The following is an 11,670-nucleotide window of genomic DNA, read 5'->3' on the forward strand; positions in this document are numbered from 1 at the left end:
GAGAATGATAACCTCTAGGTAAAGACTCTGGTTTATGAAAGTAGAGTAGTCTCATTTTGCTCAAGTATAAAATATGACAATAACTCCCCATTTTCAAAGGGTAAGGTGAACACTCTATTAAAAAATATGGTATTATTTATTAATGTGAAGTATTGTAAACATACAATTTTTAATTTTAATTTATATGAAATCCCATTTTTCACAAGGAACCATGGACTAGTCCAGTGTGTAGTCTAACAAATAGAATCTTGACAAGTAGCCTTCCTAATTTCATAGCAAAGCTAAAACACAGGTTCTTAAATCTTGATTTACATCTAGAAGATAATCTCTTTACTTAACGCAGTGTATATGTAGATAAACTAAGATCTTCTTTAAAGAGGTTCTACTACCTTCTGATAACTTTTTGAAATCCTCCTCCTAAATTTTAAGAAACAAAAAATAAGAAATTTTATGTTACCTAAAAAGGCTGAAGATAAAACCCCCACGGCCCCTACGTGTTTCTTTTCTCCCATGTGGACTAGCTGAATAGCTTCAGGTTATTTGGGAAGGAAAGATTCTAAGACCTATGATACCCTCTTTGAATGAGGGGACTGCCTTGTTAAAGGAAGATTCATCACGTACCTTGTGACAGACAGTAAGAATTGAATTTCGGAAAGTTGCAAAGAGTCAGAAATGTCTTATACGAGATTGAAATAGAATGGTTCAAGCTGTCCAAGTCCAGAAGACAATAAACACCCTTGACAAGGCAACAAGTCCCTTACTGTCTGAGGCATATACACAGAAAGAGAAAGAGGGACAATTCACGCACTGGGGCTACGTTAGACCAGGTTGCTCTTAAAGCTCTAACTGAGGATATTCAGGGTCTTTGATACAGTTTCTTCTGAGTCCGATATTTTGAGAAAAACTGTTATGCCATAGCCTTTAAAAATTATCTAGCTTTCTAGTATTATACTTGCAAAGGTAGAAAATTAGTCTTTATTTCAATAGCTCATAGGGTATATATGTCGCCCTCATTTTAAGGTTAATGACTTCGGTATTGTTCTTATTCACTGTTCCTCTCAGAATGCCAAGGACATTGCATCAGGTTCTAAGTTATTTCTCAAAATCAACTCAATAAGCTTTTCCTTTTTGAATATTACACGCGTGCACACACACACACGTATGAGAAAGGTATCACAACATATATATATGAGAAAGGTCACAACAAAAATCTCTATAAGACTTTTCATGACTAAATTTGAAGGAAATAAACTAGCAGTCAAGGGATGCTAACCAATCCTAAGTCTTTCACAAATAACCACTTTCCTAACCTTCGAGACTTAAACAGTCGTATTCCCCATTACATATAGGTCACAAAACTGAGGCTTAGAGAAGTTAAACATCTTGTCTAATGTCTCGCATCTAGTAAAGTGATACAGATGTGAGTGACGCGAACTTCCTAACTAGGGGTACAAGCAAGGGGTCAACCAAGTGGGGAAGCCATCTGGCCTGCCGAGTGAGAACTATGCCACGGCAGGAGGCATGCAACTCCATCTGGGTTTCCTTGGCGAAGCCTCAGGAATCAAAAATAAATAAATAAAAGACAACAATAACAACAAACCACCTGATGCCGTGGAAAAATAATCATCTCAGAAGAAATGGACAGATGGCCTTAGAAGTTAGCTTGAAGAAAAGCATCAGTGTGCTAAACATCCCCTTTGGGGAGGATTTTGGAGCACACATCTACCTGTATGTCTAACCCCAGAGGGGTCTGGGGGAGGGAGGATGGGGGGTAGGAAGGAGCGTCGTGAAGCAGAAGTGTCCTCCAGGAGCTTCCTGCCTGGCAGAGCGCGTCATCCCGCTCCATTCCAGCCAGGAGGCGCTTGGCAGTGATTGCCCTGACCTCATTCACAGCGGGAATGACGACCTGCCCACAGCTTCCCAGTCAGCTGTCACCCACTTCCGGGTCATATCCTTGCATTCGTTTATCAACTTATTGATTGACTGTATTCCTTTACTACCAGAGGAGATCACATACCAAAACGCACCATTATCTGGGTGATTCTGACTCCCATTCCACCATCTTACTTCTTTCCGTATTATGCTGCTGAAAAATGGACTCCGCGGGAGTCAGTGCCCCCAGCCCTTCCCCTCCCGGCTGCTCCCCTCGCAGGGGCCACTTACATTTTCTCTAACTTAGAACTTTATGGTTCAATCACACTCGTTCTTTCCTTCAGAATTTTGGAAGGTCTGTGTTTACAGACTTTCTCACCTCAAACCAGAGGAAGCCTCTTGCTTTTTGAGAACAAGTCTGAACAAGCTAAAGGGTTAATTAAAAAGAAATTATGATTTAACTTAAAAAGAGAATCACAAATTATGATTTAACTTAAAAAAAGAGAATCACACCAGTGAAAAAATTAACTATCTATTTGGCGGTCTAGCCTTCTGTAAAATAACAATGGAGCAGAAGGCCTGCATTACGGGGTGAGGAGGTGGAGAGCTGGGAAAGCGGACTGGACCCCTAGTCACATTTTCAACTCCGAACGCAAAGAACGACAAAGCAAAGAGCACAGCTTTACGGGACGTGGCCTCGTGTTCCTCGTGTTCCAGAGCAGCTGCCACTCCCCCAGCCTCTTTCAATGATGCTGTTGAGATTGGGAAGGGATGGTGGGGACAGGGTCCTGACACGGACCCATCCCCTTTTTACGGCTACCCACAGTGCTCAGGAACTTATAAGTAACAGATACCACGCCGGCTAGGATAACCAGAAAACCCAAATGTGCGGTGGAGGAGGAAAGACAGGAGAGAGGAAAATGCGTTTCGGCATCCAAAAAGACTCGTCATTAGGCAGCGGTACGAACTGAAAAGCCAGTCTCCAAAAGGCCTCAAACAACTGCCTCGGGAGTGTTCTGGCAGGCTGACGAAGAGGACAAATTCGGGAACTGCAATTCACTTAGCAACTGGCCATTCACCCCGAAAACAAATCTGCTCTGGGCATTATTTACCCAGCAGTTACCTTTGATTGCCAAATGAATCTGCGGCATCTAATGTTTGTTCCCCAATTCTTTAATGTCTGGTGTTGACCAGGCGTTTAATAACTGTCAACTGAGAAACTGTGGTAGAGGGAATATATCCAGTAAACGAAGAGGCAAAACAGCCGGACCACCTACTGTGTAGGAAAGTACTCCTCGCTGGAAAATAACATTAGCATCATAAGGATAAAAAAAAAAAAATTTAAATGAGAGATTTAGAATTTTCCTCCCCAAAATGCAAGGTGTGAGTTTTCGCCCTCGAACTAGGATGAGTGCGGCTTGGCCTAGTTTAAAAGGCCCTCTTGACCCGTTCCTTGTCAGCCATGGCCTGTGAGGCTCATTTCTGCCCAGAAGTTTTTCCTGATTGGCCCCATCACACTCATGCCGTTCTGTGTGTCCCAAACCCTCGAGTCAGAACATCCCGGCAGAATGAGGGGATAGAAGTAATGCCGACCTCAGGGTCAGAACGCCAGAATGTGACGCAATTACCTTCCTCTCCGCCACGTGACTGGGTTGTTACTGACCCTCAGCTGCCCCGTCAGTGAGACGGTTGTATAACTGTATGTGCTAGTGCAGCTATAGCATGTCACAAACACTGCCTTGTAATAGTCTTCCCCATATTCTCAGTATGTGTGGTTTATGAAAACTTGGCCTATCAGAGAGGGACTGTTATGAGGAATGGAGTTAAGATAACTAGATCAAACATGTTATAGGTGTTCAAGTCCGCACAAGATGAAGACGGATTCCAGACAGGCAGAGAAAAATGCAAAATTAAGATTTGGGGTAGTATAGGGTTGAATAAGAATGGCTCTAGCAGGCAGGACTGAACTCCGCCCCAGGGCAGACGCTGTTTACCTACAGTTGGGTATCTTTGCACTGCCAGCCTAAGGTCAGTGGTCCTTAGTACAAAGTCATTAAAGCCAGGAAGTCAGGTCCTAAGGGTGAATCCACTGTGGGGTTTAGTCATTTTATCTCTGCAGGCCCCATGAAGCTTTAAGAGAGCTATCTGTCATATAATTTGGGCTACTGATTAAAAAAAAATATATCAAGAGCTACTCAAAAAAATTGCAGGCTATAAATGTTCCAAGAGCCACACCCTCGCTAGTAGTTAAGGACCTTTCGATGTAATTCAATTTCCTACCAGACCTGCAGGAAATTCAATAGTTCCCGCGTATCCTTGGTTTCACTTCCTTGGTTTCAGTCATCAGGGTCAACAGTGGTTTAAACATATTAAAAGTTCCAGAGAGAAACAAACAGTTCATGCATTTTAAATTGCAAGCCGTTCTGAGTAGCCTGACTAAATCTTGCACCATCCCGCTCTATCCCGGACCTGCAATCAACTCTTTGCCGGCGCATCCTCGCTGTTTCTGCTACCCGCTCATTAGTCACCTGGTAACTATCCCCGTTATCAGAGACAGAGGAGATTGGGGGAACTACTGTATAGCATTCTCAGAAACATGGCTGCTAATATTGAAAAAAAATCTGTAATATTTCTTCTCTTTGATTTTTCTTTTAATTTTGGTTCATCTACTCTCTTCGATACCATCGATTACTTTAGAAATAGCTAATATTGGGACATCCTAAATCTCAACCACCACATAGATACTTTATGTAGAAGTATCTTATTTAATGCTCATAATCAACCCTTCTACAGATGAAAAAATAGAAACTTAAAGAAATGAAGTACCACATCCAATTGATAGAATCCTATGAACTAAGTTCATATTCTGACTCTATTGACTATATTCAACTGGATTCTATCAGGAGAGTTTTTGTGCCCTGAGTTATTTTCATCTCTGGCATTGCTTTTTCCTAAGAACAGAAGTACCAAAAAGGAGAGATCAAGTAGAGTGGCTATGGCCTCTCTCTGGGCTTCTTCACTCAGCCTCTCGATTATTTACAGCCTCTCGATTATTTACAGCCTCTAATCCATTCTGGCATATTTCTTGGTCCTCTTTTCCCCATAGAAACCAGCTAGAAACATCTCGAACCCTCATGGTTAATCTGACATGGGCTTATAGAAAGGACATATGAGACCATGAATTCTAGTTACATAGCTCTAACTTTCCAATCCTGCATTTTATAACTATGGAATAAAATGTGGAATATCTGACTTAGATAGGTATTTTCTAAGTGGAGTAGTTAGAAAAATTACTTTATGTGGGTGTTTTTTTTTTTTTAAAGAAAATGTTTGAAACGGTAATAATTTATCTTTAACGGTCTAGCTCTGCTAAAGAAAGCAAACCTTCAGAGTGTGCACCAAATATTCCCTACAGGCTGTTAAGACAACTAAATGTTTTATATATTCTCTTCTTTCCATTGGAAAGTGTCTTCTTAAATATGGCACTGAAAGCATATATCCCAAGAGATTTTATTGTTCGGAGTGTGTAAAATTTTTTAATTAATAAAAATTAGATGAACGTTGATGAAGGAACTCTGTTTAATACCTGAACTCAACAGAAAGCTGGAGAATTTTTTTTTTTTAAACATTACAATCCCCACCTGCTCACCGCTTGCTGTTTTCCCTCTAGTCTTTTCATTCTCGTTGCCCCTGAGCTTCTGTAATTGGCATCTCAGATTTCCTAGTTAGCAAAGGGTCTGAGATCTCAGTATCCAAATTTGTGACACATTTGAAATGCTTAGTTTGGCTGTTTCAGAGAACCATCTGGATTGATTCAGCTGTGATGCATCTGGGTAGATTGGTTACAGGCCAGGTTAAAAAAAAAAAGTACACTGGATGGAGTTGCCTTTCAACAGTTTAGTTATTTCTGCTTTATAGACTTGGTCATAAAATCATAAAGAAATATGGGTGAAAACCCTTTCAAAGAGTCACCTATTCTAGTCTCAACCTACTAGTTAGGAAACTCTTCTTGACAACTAACCAAACTTTTGCTACAATTAAAGAAAAGGCTACGTCACATTGTTTAACTTCAGCACGGACAAGGAAGTTACCGGGCAATCATACAAGGTCATGAAATTATCACAATGAAATCATGATCACATAGAGGACAGGCAGTTAGATTAACTGGGGATTTTGGAGAACCGATTGTTGGCTAAAAAACCTTCTTCTGATCAATGATTATTTACATCAATAATCTCTCTCCAAAATGTCTGATTTCACTTTCAGACTCAGGAACCTTTTATTCCTCTTTCTGTTCTTCAACAGTCTCATTTTTATCTGTCGTAAATAGTTGGGTTGCATTTCTCTGGACCATCTTAAGTGTTGGCGCTGACTTTCTAAAATGGAGAGGCTTAAATAAAACTTCTATAAGAAAACATAGGCAGCAAACTCTCTGATATTGTTAACAGTTATTTCTTTTTGAATATATCTCCTCAGACACAGGAAACCATCAACAAAATAAAGACAACTGACTGAATGGGAGAACATATTTGCTTATGATACATCTGATAAGAGGTTAATATCCAAAGTATATAAAGAACTCATACAACCCAACAACAAAAACCAAACAATCTAATTAAAAAATGGACAGAAGACCCAAATAGATATTTCTCCAAAGAGGAAATACAGATGGCCAATCGACATATGAAAAGATGCTCAAAGTCACTAATCATGAGAGAAATGCAAATTAAAACCACAGTGAGATATCACCTGACACCTGTCAGAGTGGCTGTCCTCAATAAATCGAAGAATAAGTGTTGGCAAGGATGCAGAGAAAAGGGAACCCTTGTATACTGTTGGTGGGATTGCAAATTGGTACTGCCACTATGGAAAACAGTCTGGAGGTTTCTCCAAGAATTAAAAATGGACATACCTTTTGACACAGCAATTGCACTTCTGGGTATTTATCCAAAGAAAATCAAACAAGAATTCGTAAAGATCTATGCACCTCTATGTCCATGGCAGCTCAATTTACAATAGCCAAGATATGGAAGTACCCTAAATGCCCATCAACAGATGATTGGATAAATTATGGTTCATATATACAATGGAATATTACTCAACCATTAAAAATAAATGAAGTCCTACCATTTGCAATGACATGGATGAACCTATAAGTTATTATGCTGAGTGAAATAAATCAGAGAAAGATATAAATACCATATGATTTCACTTATATGTGGAATCTAAGGAACAAAAAGAACAAACTAAAATGGACAGGCTTAAGAAGGCAATCATTGTTCCAAAGACCATCCTGTGCTATATTATTTATATTCTCCCTAGCATCCCAGGTGAATTTTTCAAGACTTGTCCTCATTCATTTATCCTCTGCTTAACCAAATGTTTTCTGTAACTGTTTGACAAGGTTTGGGCTGAATAAAACTCCAGAGAATGAAGGGAACTCATCCAAGATTAGAAACTTAGAATGGCGTATCTCCTTACAGAAGACCCATCCACAGGGTGTCTAGTCACCTCTGGACCTCCCTTTAGGACACCCAAACCAGACTCGTTTGGTTCTTTCTCATTGCAGAAAATGTCAGCACTTCTAACCATTTCTCAAGCCAAAACCTAGAAGTCATTCTTGATTACTTTTTGCCTCTCCAAAACACCTCCAATATATCAACTTCTCCACTGAAATGAGCCTTTAAAAGTGACCATTCTCTCTCTTCTATAACAACTTACTGAATGGGAGAAGATATTTGCTTATGATACGTCTGATGAGAGGTTAATATCCACTGGGTCTCCCACTTTAGCCTGCTTGCCATTCACTATTTTTAAGTAGATAAAAACATCATAATCTCACACCCAAGAATCGCCGCCAAGGTTGGTACCTTACTACATGCATCTGTGGATCTTTTTTTATGCATGTATGTGAACATACATGTGTCGTTTTTTAACCCCAGTGAGAACGCAGGGTCCCTACTGTTTTGTAACCTCTCTTGGTGATATCACCTCTGCATTTCGGTCATTTAAAAAATTTCTCCAATGGTCTTGAAATGTCTTTACAGCTAATTTACCCCTTGTTCCAGCATCATACTTTAATCACACTCTGAATCTAGCATAGTACCTTTCTTAGGTTCCTGACTTAACTGAAAAGACCGAGCCAATTTTCTTAACATCCTTTTTTCGTGAAGTATGATGTTTGTTTCTGTAAATGGAAATCAAATCAGTTGACTTTCTTCCTTAAACATACTGATGGCTTCTCATTGCATGTAGAATAAACTCCAAACTCCTCTTATGGCCTATAAGGCTTCCTAACCTGGCCTCTGCCCAACATCACACTCCCCGCTCTTCTCACAGAGCACCAGTCATACCGGCCTCATCTCTGATCCTTTAAACCTCCAAGCCTTTTTTATTCTCTTCTCTCTGATATTCTCATAGCCTTTTCCGGTCTCAGTTCACACAGTGCTGCCTCTGAGAGGTTTCACCTATTTTCCGATCCAAAGTAGTCACTGTCCCCTATCTTCGGTGACTCCTAATGATACATGGCTCTGTTTTTTCATATGCCTGTATTGTCCCCTCCCACACTGACTCTGGGCTTGCCCGTGTGACTTGATTTGGCCAATGGGACATCAAAAAGCATGACAACTAGACATGCTTTTAGAGCACTTGCAGTTTGGGGCTTAATGTCCAGCTGCCATTCTATAGAGAAGCTTGGGGAGGAATAGGAAATGATGACAAAGTAAAAAGCCCCTGGAGGATGATGGGAGGTCATCTCGGATGCTCCAGCACCAACCGCCCTCCCAGCGGGGCGCAGCTGCGTGAGTGACTGGCACCAGCATACAGAGGAGGACCACTCAGCTGATCTAGCCAACCCGAGGTTCACGAGAACTGACACATCATTGTTGTTCTAAGGCAATATATTTAAGGTGGTTTTTATACTGCAGTTGATAACAACCAGTTCTTTCTTTTAATGTACTTCATAGCATTTATCACCCTCCGAAATAAAACAGACATTCCTGTCTACCTGATTACTGTCCATCTCCTGCCACTGCGAGCTCCACGACAGCAGCAATTTTGCCAGGAAATTCTTCATTTTACCACTGCATGTATGTTCGGTGCTAGTGCTTGGCACCTGACAGGCACACAATAAAACGCGGTGACTGAATAGATAAAAACTCTAAGCCTCCTAAGAAAGGTTTAGGAAAAATGTATAAAAGATGAACTGGAGCAGATTCAAAAACCATCAAATAGGCCAACGTTTTTTTGTTATTGGTGAGGAAACAGTAACCCAGGGAGGACAAGGACACGTTGTTCAGAGCGAGAGCTATACAAAAGATAAGAACCCGCACCCGTGGTCTAGGGAGCAGACCACTCAGAGAGCAGGAATCCCAGATCAAGAACACAGAAGGCCTCAGAGATAAGCAGTGTCTGCAAACTCGATTTCGGACTGGAAGCATGTGGATTTGGAGCTATTTCCCTGCAATCTGTCTGGAGTAGGTCTCTTTGGTCCTTGGGAAGGTGGTCTTGGGCATATGCCTGCTCTTTTTGTGCAGCCTCTGTGCTATCACGATTGCACATCTGGACTCTATTTGCTTGGCTGTGACCTAGACCTTCACTGAAGCCTGGTCTCCCAACACCTATTACAGTACTTTTCCATGCCAACACCCTGCCCCTGAGCTGGGAGTGCATTTTCTTTTAACCGTAATATTGCCTAGATTTACTCTGTGACACTTATCCACGTACCTACATAAACACGCCAGCCTCTATTTATTGTTTACAATGTGTCAGGCCCTCTGCTAAGTGGTTTCCCTGAGTTATTATTTAAACTTTGTAGCATCTCTTAGAGGTAAATACTATTCCTGTTCCCACTGTACTAGTGAGTAAACTGTGCATCAGAGAAGTTAGGTACCACATCCAAGGTTAACAGCTGAAATAAGTGCAGGAACCCTGCTTCACGTCATTATCATCCCATCTGCAAATCTTATGATCTATTTTCTTCTTTCTCTGATGCTTCAACCCTCACGGGCCTGCATGTGCCAACCTCGGCCCAATTCTCAACCCTGGATACCCCTTCACAGCACATTTCACTGGGAGGTGCCTCATTCCTTGGAGTTCAAATTCACTGTCAGGCTTAAACTGTGAATCAGTGAATATTTTACTTGACATGCCAAACTTCCCAAGTGGCTCAGGAGTGGTTCATGCCTTAACTCCCCGCAAAGTATCTAATCCTGTATTTTTCAAATCTACTGGCAGACTACCGAGGAATATATTTTAAGACCGAGGAGCTATAAGAGCATGGCTATATACAAGGTAACTTTCCCCATATCTGTACTTTGGCATAGTCTGTCCCATAGAAATATTTAGTTATGTTTAAGAATAAGAAATAGTCATTTTATTTATAACCTTAAGCTGAAGGAATCCCAAAGACCGTTTACTCCAGGGTTTTTAGTAATACATCCTTTTAATTCTTTCATGCAAATACAGTATATAAAAGATCAGAATCACGTTTCTCTGATGTAAGGACGTGTGTGCATGTGTGGTGGCTGCGGGGATGGGGAAAGTTAGTGACACCTGGCTCCGTGGCTCCTGCTTTTGCCAGACAACCTGAAGCTAGAGAAAGTCACCCACTCAAGGTCACACAGTTTTCTAGATGATCAGTTACCTGTGAGTATTGGCCCTTAGTACTTTCATGCTAAAATGCACAACTTAATTCAACGTATCCACCACTTCTTTACCTGGGTAGTAGGCAGTGCTTTTTCTTCTGCCTCAGCTGACGCTAAGAATTGTTTCTCGCTATTTTCCAGGCCCACCTCCCCAGATTCCCTTGGGCGCGCACTGGTTGCTGCCTCCAGACTGGGTTGCTTAGCAACAAAGCTCTGCAGGCTTCCTAATAGACAAAGGCTTTTCCTTCCACTCCAACTGCTGTACTAATGCTTATTGTTGACGAGGGAACAACTCCCTGCTGAGCAAACTCTGTAATCTGGAGGCAGGTTTGGGGACTTTCGTGCCAGAAGCTGTGGACATCTCTCCTAAATGGAGGAGGAACAGAAGTATGGGGCCCGACTCACCGTATTGTGCGGACTATTTTCTGCAGTGATGATAGATGGCTATGCATGCATTTCCACTTGGTCACTCACCAGAAATTACATTACAGGAGACATTTTGTTACAGCGGAATCTGACTTCAGAGAATAATTCACACTGCCATCTTTTTGGCCCATACAACCCACAAAGAAATCATCTACTCTTGCAAGATACACAACCATATAGTTTGAAATTATTTCATGCTTATTAATTAAGTGGCTCAGATTTAAGCTCCGTTTAACTAGAAACACTTGAGTCCATAGAGCACTTTCAAACCCATCTCACTGGATCCTAACGTTGTGCCATCACCAAGGTAGGCAGAACATGGACCAGCATTCCCACTTAAGAGAAGATAAAGTGACTCACCCAAAGGTAGACAGGGAACAGAAGATGATGCTCATTCTTTAAGACCGGTCCTTCAGAGTCCTCTGGCTCCAGGTGTTTGTTCCATTCTGGGACAGATGTACCGTCACGTGAAAAATAATTTGATAACTGGTGGCTCACCTGCAGAGAAAAGAGGACAGAGGGTCATTTTCTAAATTAGTAAATAAGCTTGGAGAAATATATCAATTTATTCTGGGTTCCCTGGCAAAGCTGTGACCCTTTTATCTTTCCGACTCAAGGCAATCAGCCATTAAATACTACATTACTGATATCTCTGGTTTTATTATGAGATAGCCTGTGGATGCATTTAGAAAGATAGGCAAATCATTTTAAATATAGATACCTGGAA

At 41.2% G+C, this 11,670-nt stretch overlaps 1 long non-coding RNA gene across 2 annotated transcripts in view; it reads right to left on the minus strand.

Moving 5' to 3' along the window:
- Positions 1-11,435, minus strand: part of LOC118605107 — a 46,306-nt gene extending 34,871 nt beyond the window's left edge. For both annotated transcript variants that reach the window (XR_004951916.1, XR_004951915.1), the window contains exon 1: positions 11,304-11,435. This is a non-coding gene — a long non-coding RNA (uncharacterized LOC118605107). The remainder of the gene's footprint in view (positions 1-11,303) is intronic.
- Between the last annotated feature and the right edge of the window lie 235 nt (positions 11,436-11,670).

The sequence above is a fragment of the Rousettus aegyptiacus genome, unplaced genomic scaffold (genome assembly GCF_014176215.1).
Source record: "Rousettus aegyptiacus isolate mRouAeg1 unplaced genomic scaffold, mRouAeg1.p scaffold_m13_p_7, whole genome shotgun sequence".
In the NCBI taxonomy this organism is placed as follows: Eukaryota; Metazoa; Chordata; class Mammalia; order Chiroptera; family Pteropodidae; genus Rousettus; species Rousettus aegyptiacus.